An 8,283-nucleotide genomic window follows, 5' to 3' on the forward strand; every position below is an offset into this window, starting at 1 on the left:
GTTGAAACAAAAACTAACTTCAGCTCAATATGATAAGCATACTATGAACAAAGGTGCTGACAGTGATAACACTCTAACAGATGCTACAAAATATCAAAGATTGGTAGGAAGATTATTCTACCTCACCATGACTAGGCCTGATCTTGCCTTCTCTGTATAAGTACTAAGTTAGTTTATGCATTGTCCTAGGCAATCTCACATGGAGGCAGCACTTAGAGTAGTCAGGTACATTAAAGAAGCACCTAGCCTAGGTCTATTAATGCCAGCTGAACACAATACACAACTCACAACCTACTGTGATTCTGATTGGGGCGCATATCTGAAAACTAGGAGGTCAATTACATGATACTTAGTAAAGTTTGGAGGAGGACTTATCTCTTGGAAGTCGAAGAAACAAGAGACTGTATCAAGAAGTTCAGCAAAGACGGAATTCAGAAGAATGACTACATGTGCAGCTGAGATAACTAGCCTAATAGGATTATTCAAAGAGTTGGGAGTCAGTGTGAATCTTTCGGTCAATATGATATGTGATAGCAAGGCAGCAATTCAAATTGCAGCCAATCCAATCTTCCATGAACAAACAAAGCATACAGACATTGATTGTCATTTTGTTAGAGAGGGGATTTGTCAAGGAATACTAAAGATTGAGCATATAAACATCAAAGAAAAACTAGCTGACTTACTCACTAAAAGTTTGGGAAAGGCACAACATAATTTGTTACTTAGCAAGCTCGGAATGAAGAACATCTTTCAAACATAAGCTTGAGGGGGAGTGTTGATCAAAGAAGTTAGTTAACAAGTTGTATGGTGTGATTAGTTTGTTTGAGAAGTTAGTTACGCTGAGATGTCACAAGTTAGTTACAAGCTAGTTGGTATCAATCTATTAGTAAAACTGTGTGTATATATATATATATATATATATATATATATATATGATATAACATTGTGTGATGAGCAAGTAATCACAATCAATGTAACAGTGATTAGTTCAAAGCTCTCAGTTTCATTTCTCTCTTCTTGCTCTTCTTTCTTTCTTTTCTCTTCTTACTTTCTCTGTAAATTTGTCGAGCTAAACCTTCATTAATGGAGGTATCACAAGCATTCTGACAGACGTCTCGTCCTGGGAGCCCATTATATAAACAGTTAGAAAAAACATTTTTCACATGAGAATTCATTTGATACAGAAGTATTGATCATTAACACAAAATTGAGACCAAGCACCTTCCACTTTTCCATGGTTAAAGATTTAATTATTATAATTATTATATTATTCATCGATTAGTTTAGTGTGGTTTTAAGCTAGAAGTCTTGAGTTCAATATTACTTTACCACATGAATTTTAAGCAATAATATTTTACAAGAATATGATTAGGTTGAATCGAAGAGAAAAATTGGACACTAAATAAGAAGAGTATTTTATCAAGTTATGTCATTTCGTTTAATATATCTTTTTATGCATAGTATTAATTCGCCTGATAGTTTGGTTCTGGACCAAGTTGTACATGCATAAAGTGTAAATGACATTATGATGTTGAAACCATCACTATTCAAGATTCAAGGAATAATATAACATTCATCAGGTGAAAATGAAGAGGTTGATGGAAATTAGAATCATTTACAAAATAGAAACAGAAAGAAACAAGAAGCATGAGGTGAGGACCAAGGCGATGTGCACTAATCAGGTGCTTCCTGCCTCTATGAAGGCAACTTCTAAATATATAATTTTTACATATTTCTACCTTCCTATGAACCATGCCACCACTCCCACTTCCAGACTTCATGTTCATCAGTACAAGCACAGCATGAAAGAACAACTGAACTCTAGACAAGGATTAGGAAAGGTTCAATGAATTTATGAGCGACGCTGTTTTTCAATTACAACATGATGCAGTTCGAGATCCTTCTGCTGGGCTGTTTTCAAGAACCATCCCAGCTGGATTTTGAGTCGGTTGAGCTGTAGGCAACCGTTTAGCTGCAAAAAGGCAAAATCCAAGGATTAAGGGCATCGAAGCGAATAAAAAAAGACATATTCAACTGCATGTTCTGACACAACAAAAGTAAAAGACCAACATAAAGTGCAGGCCCTAAAAGAACAAAAAATTCAGAATTCCATCCTGCTAGTCCCACCTTGAGCTTCCAAAGAGCAATCGCATAGAAGTTTAATAGTAATTCAATAAGATATGCTAAACTGTTCTTCTAAAGTTCAATAAGGTATATAACTTTTAAGAACTGGCATCTTTTACAGCATGCAGTTGATCCCAGCTGCCACCCCCCTTCACCTCAACCGCAAGGTTACTAGGTCCCTCTTAAAGCAATGGGCAGTTAACTGCAGTTTCACCCCTGAATCACATGATGTCACTTACACCCTTAAACACCTTCTGTGTAAATAATAGTTTATCAGAAATACACAAGCTGACTACAAATGGAATAATATATGTTGAACAGAGCTTAGCATATCAATTATAGTAGAAAAAAACATTTAACTCAAAGTTGATATTACAGTAAAAATATTACATGAAAGAGAAAATATTACATAAAAGAGTAATCTTTGATAGTTGGATAGAGGGAGTACTAACCATACGTCTAATTTATCTGCTAATAACTGCTCAATGTTAATTCATTGGTCGACAGTTTTCACTTTTACTTTTTCATTCAGGAGACATTCTAAATAATAGTGTTCCAACTTCCAACTAAAGCATTTGATTTTGTGAGACAATGTCCCTATTTAGTTGTTTCTTGCTTATTACATAAATTAAACTGATCAACCACACTCAAATTCAATTCTATACGGGGATTTGTAGAGCTGACTACATCCATAGTCCAAGGTGGTAAAATTTAATAATATTAAGGGTATGTTTGGTATGGAGGAAAATATTTTCTGGAAAGTGTTTCCCGATGTTTCCATGTCTCCATAAGATTCAAAAACTTGGATGCATAATAATGTTGCCTGCTCTTAATATACCATTGGAAATAAATGAAAAACAAACAGAGCAACAAAAGGAAATATACAAACAAGAAACGCAACGCAACGTACCTATTTCATAGAAAATATCATTGACATTCACAGCAGTTTTGGCAGAGGTCTCCATGAAAAAGAGGCCATTTTCCTCCGCATATAAGCGTGCCTCCTGTAAAATTATCAAGAACACTATTAGGAAAACTGATGTCCCAAAACAATGAAGCGATTGAACTACCTCAAATATTGGATTAGAGAGAATCCTAAGTAAGTTAAACCAACAAACAAATGATTAAGCGGAGAGTCAAAGATAAGTGAATTCCCTTGTCATTGGCAGATATCCTGCCCCCATTCCAAAAAAGTTACAATAGCCATCGGGAGCTAAAATGTCATCTTGCTCTTCAACAATTTAGTGTTGACTTTGGTTTCTAAATCCAGCTCTAAGAACACCGAGTTCTATTTATCTTCTCTAAGAATCTCTCTATTTAAGTCTTTCACATTCTCTTCAACTAAACAGATTTTTTTTTAACGTTCAAATTTCCGAAAGAGCCATAGATGATAGATCTGAAAAAGCTTAACCACAGCAAATTACATGTCAGGTTAGGCAACGGATTGAGAACTCATTCCTGTTCCACAATTGAAGAGATCTATTCATCACCTAAGAGCCTACAAATTCATATGACCTATCTTATAGTTGCAACAAACTAAATATGAAATAGCATTTCCAAAAAAATGAAGGCAGCAGACTTCTCCACAACAATATATCCTGCGTGATCCCATAAATGGAGTAACTTCTCCTAGGGTACTAATTGCATTGGATTAAATTTACCTAAAGTCTCTGCCAAAAAAACTTTGCCTATGGGAACTTAGTAAAGCATAGTCAACTCCAAATTTAGATAAAGGAAAGCTACAATGGTTAACGCACAATACAAAAATAGGCTAATTATGATGAAACCTCTGAATACAGTAATAGATGTAGAGGATTCATATAGCCGACACCAACTTGTTTAGGATTGAGATGTACTTGATTCCCACCAAATGAGTATCTCAGTTTATATTATGCTCTGAAGCTGAAGATCTTAGAGGGTGACTAAATGTTTCGGTCCCTCAAACCTAGTTCAATACATGATCGGTTTAAGAAAGCTTAAGCAATAACAATCACCAATAATTACTCTTTTTTTTTTTCAAATGCCAAGCTTACAGATTGGAGATGTATTTAGCTAAGATAGCAATATATCAAAATCTGCATCAAAGAACTGTGATACCACAAAGAAGGCTTGGCAAGGACCAATAGGAGGAACCTCGATGATGGGCATGAAACATTGGATTACCAAAAAGTACGACTTACTTCTGCAGGAACGTTCCTTCTATCTTCTAGATCTGCCTTGTTGCCAGCAAGAGCCATGATCATGTTAGGATTACCTGCCACGTTGTCAGAAAATTGCTTATTTTCCTGAAAACCCCATCTAAACAGACTCGTGGTTATTTCAAAACAAAAATCTGGATCATTAAAAGTAAATTGACAGTAGGCAGAAAATCATATACGAAAAATACAAGGCAAGAAGATGATTTTTCCAGAGTTTTCTAGACATCATAAAAAGGAGCTGTCTGGGTTACTCAAAATAGAAAGAAGATTATAATTTTCACTTCTTTTATCTATATAAAGCAAGTAGGTTGAAGGGATGAGCACCTTGCTTCTGCAATTCTTGCACCCATTTCTTTGCCCTTGCAAATGAATCCTAAATTAGCAGAAAACAAAAGACAACACCTCAATTGAAATGCATAGATATATCTTACATATGCACAGACATCCATATTACAGATTTGTGATCATTCAAATCCTAAGCAAGATCAGCAAAGCAAAAGCCAAAGTAAACATGAGTAAGAATTCTCCCTCGGTAGTACTCAATAGAGACCAAAACTTTATCGACTGATTCTCTCATTTCATGCGAAGTTCTCCCACCACTAAGGAACAAAATTTTCCACGAAACGGGATATTCGAAAATCATAAACTGCATTTTGTGCACTTTCTGTTTGACACTTCTGAATTGGACATTAATTACCTTAACTTGCTAAATTTGTGCAAAAAAGGAGACCCCCCCTTAATGGGGTTGATTATGGACAGAGAAAGTCATTTGAAGACCAGCATTAGTTTTTTTCCCCTGTAATTAGCTCCAAAATCTACCCTTTTCAACCTTATAAATGCATGAAGTGAAGCAACCATCGTTCCTATTTCTTTTCACAAGCAGTACCAAAATATCCATCAAAAGCAAAATAATTTAACAAGGCCAACAACAAAAGCACTTGTATTGACCCATTTGAATTGTAAATTCTCCCACTTTGATAGTTTCTTACCGAGCTAGTAATATCATAGACAATAATAGCAGCTGCAGCTCCTCTATAGTACATAGGCGCTAAGCTATGGTACCTCTCCTGCCCAGCAGTATCCCATATCTCAAACTTCACCGTAGCATTATTAACTGCCAGTGTAGACGAAAAGAAAGCCGCCCCGATCGTCGATTCCTGTAATATCAAATAAATAATCAACATCCATGAACTCGAAAATTACAAAACCCTAAAAAAATATATCAAAATTGAAAGGTCAAATAAAAAGAAAGAAGAATACTTGGAATTCAAGGAATTGTCCCTTTACGAATCGTATAACCAGGCTTGATTTACCAGCTCCCATGTCTCCTAACAACACCTAAAAAAAAAATTCAAATAGGATTAAAACTGTAAAATCAAATTCATTTCTCATGCATGGATCACAAAGGAAAAAGAAAAAAAAAACTTACGAGTTTTGCATTGAGATTGGTGTGACCAGTTAATGCCATGAAAAAATTTGTAAAAAAAATGAGGAAGAGAAATGGAGAATTTAGAGAGGGAGAAGGATCTGTTGCTTTCTTTATCTTTATGCAGAATTTAAGAAGAAATAGTAAAAAAAAAAAAAAATTGTTGTCCAAATGATGATGATTCCACTCTTTGTATTTGGACTTTTCTTCTCACCCACCGACCGGACTTTCTATTTTTATGTTTTTCCTGAATTTGCACAAATAGGATCTTCTAGTCGCATGTTTAAATTTTGGCCTCCTTTGAAAATAAAATAAAAAGTACTAGTGTAAAAAAAATTGTTTTCCCATAATTTAAAGGGAATTGTCGTGATTTTCTATTTGATATTTAACAAAATAGGCATTAGCAATGAGTTATATTGATCGTCCGGAATTCAATCACAATTTTTTTTATAAATAAATTATGGAATTTGGCTATAAATTCTGATAATTTATTGTGATTTTTTCATTATTTGTGGTTAAAATACTAATAATTAATTATGATTTTGAAATTATATTTTTTTGTGTAGAAACTTTAATAACGAATTTTATTTTTAAAAAATTGACCTACTTTATTGTATCTAATAACAAGCTAAAGAAAATCTTGATGTTCTTCGAGTTTCTTTAACCAAAACTAATCCTATTTCCACTCTAAGAGTAACTATGATCAATTTAGTCATATTTTTCATGTTCCAATTAAACATTCTTCAATTTTCTATGGTGCATATGAAAGAAAATGAAAAAGACTGAAGAAGAAAAAGAAAAGAAATTCATGGTAGATATATATATATATATCTACATATTTTTGGGGGTCAAAAATTAAATATTAGTCTTTCAAAAGGCCACACTGTAATTACTGGGCCAACCTAATTGGACCCAATAATATAGGTGGTCTTTTCTATTTATAAATAATATACTTTACCTAAATCACATACTGAATAGGCTCAATTACGATGTATTCCTCATTTTTATGAAATTACGCAATTTCTCCTTTTTTTCAAATTTCTGATACATTACTTGCTGAGCTAATACATCATTTTTGGGGTGTAAAACAATTAATGTTGTTAGGTTATTTATGGAAAGTAACATAATTCAAGTTATTATTGATTGTTTCAATCAATTACCATGCTAATTAAGGCAAAGAATTCTTTAAAAAAAGAAACAGAGCTTGACTATAAAAGAAAATTCAAAAACAGAGCATATCAATGGATGTCTTGTTGAAGCACAAAAGCTGCCTATAATTGACTTTTTGAAGCAAACGAGAATGTTATTTGGTGCTTGGACTGCAAAAATAAGGAAATAGCAGCTTATACAAAACATAATTTGGGTAGAAAATTCGAAGATATCCTAGTATCAAACACAATGAGTGTTCGAGAATGAAGGTACACACCAGTTATTTTTTTTAAGTAGTTATCTACTTGATACATAGTTGCTTGATACATAGCTATAGGATACATCAATTATGTATTTCCTGTTTCAGTATTACTTGATACCATCATTTTTGTATTTGATACATCATTGCTGATACATACCTGTGATAATTATTTAATGCAGGTTCTTGCTTCATCAGAATATCTTTATTATGTTTATGAGTCAGGTATAAGATACATTGTGTGTCTTGAAAGGAAAACGTGCAATTGTGGCAGGTTTCAACTAGACTAGATACCATGTTCACACACAATTACAGTGTTGAAGAGCAAGAACATTACAAACATGCACCCATATGTTCTGATTACTACAAACCAGAGGCGTTGGCAAATACTTATGAATTTCCAATGGTTTCAATGCCAGATAAGAAAGATTGTTCTGTTCCGAAAGAAATTTTGGAAGAATTCGTCTTGCCACCAAGATACAAAAAGATGTCAAGAAGACCAAAGAAAGAAAGAAAAAAGTACTCTAGTGAGAAGATAAGAACGGACACAAATTCTTGTAGTCGTTGTGGTCATGAAGGCCACAATAGAAAGACTTGTAATTTTATTCCCAAAGAGAAATGATGTTTTGTTATGGCAGGATAAATTCTATTTGGATCATGTACTTACATCTACATAATTCTTTTTACATTGTGGGTTGTATTTGATACATATATCAATTAACCAGAATAGTAATTGAATATCAATAATTGATACATGGATGGTTGGTAATTATATTCATTGTAAGTTACTTGGTATTGATAGTAATTTTGAATCTGATACATAAGAATAGCGGATACATAAACATTCGACGTATTAAGATTGATACTTTAAAGGTTGTTGTATTAGTTTGTCAACTGGATTTTGGTTAATACATAACATGTTGTATTGATATAGGTTGTAGATGTATCAGAAGCTGTAAAGATTGATGCATGAGATTCTGATACATAAATGTAGATGTATCAGAATCATTAAATCTTGATATATTACAATCTGATACATAAACAATATGTATCAGAAGCTGTAAAGATTGATGCATGAGATTTTGGTACATAAATGTAGATGTATCAGAATCATTAAATATTGATAC

At 33.4% G+C, this 8,283-nt stretch overlaps 1 pseudogene; it reads right to left on the reverse strand.

The window, feature by feature from the left end:
- Positions 1 to 1,546: 1,546 nt before the first annotated feature.
- LOC129874240 (ras-related protein RHN1-like) lies at positions 1,547 to 5,900 on the reverse strand (annotated as a pseudogene).
- Positions 5,901 to 8,283: the final 2,383 nt, after the last annotated feature.

Source organism: Solanum dulcamara, chromosome 11 (assembly GCF_947179165.1).
Source record: "Solanum dulcamara chromosome 11, daSolDulc1.2, whole genome shotgun sequence".
NCBI classification, from domain to species: Eukaryota; Viridiplantae; Streptophyta; class Magnoliopsida; order Solanales; family Solanaceae; genus Solanum; species Solanum dulcamara.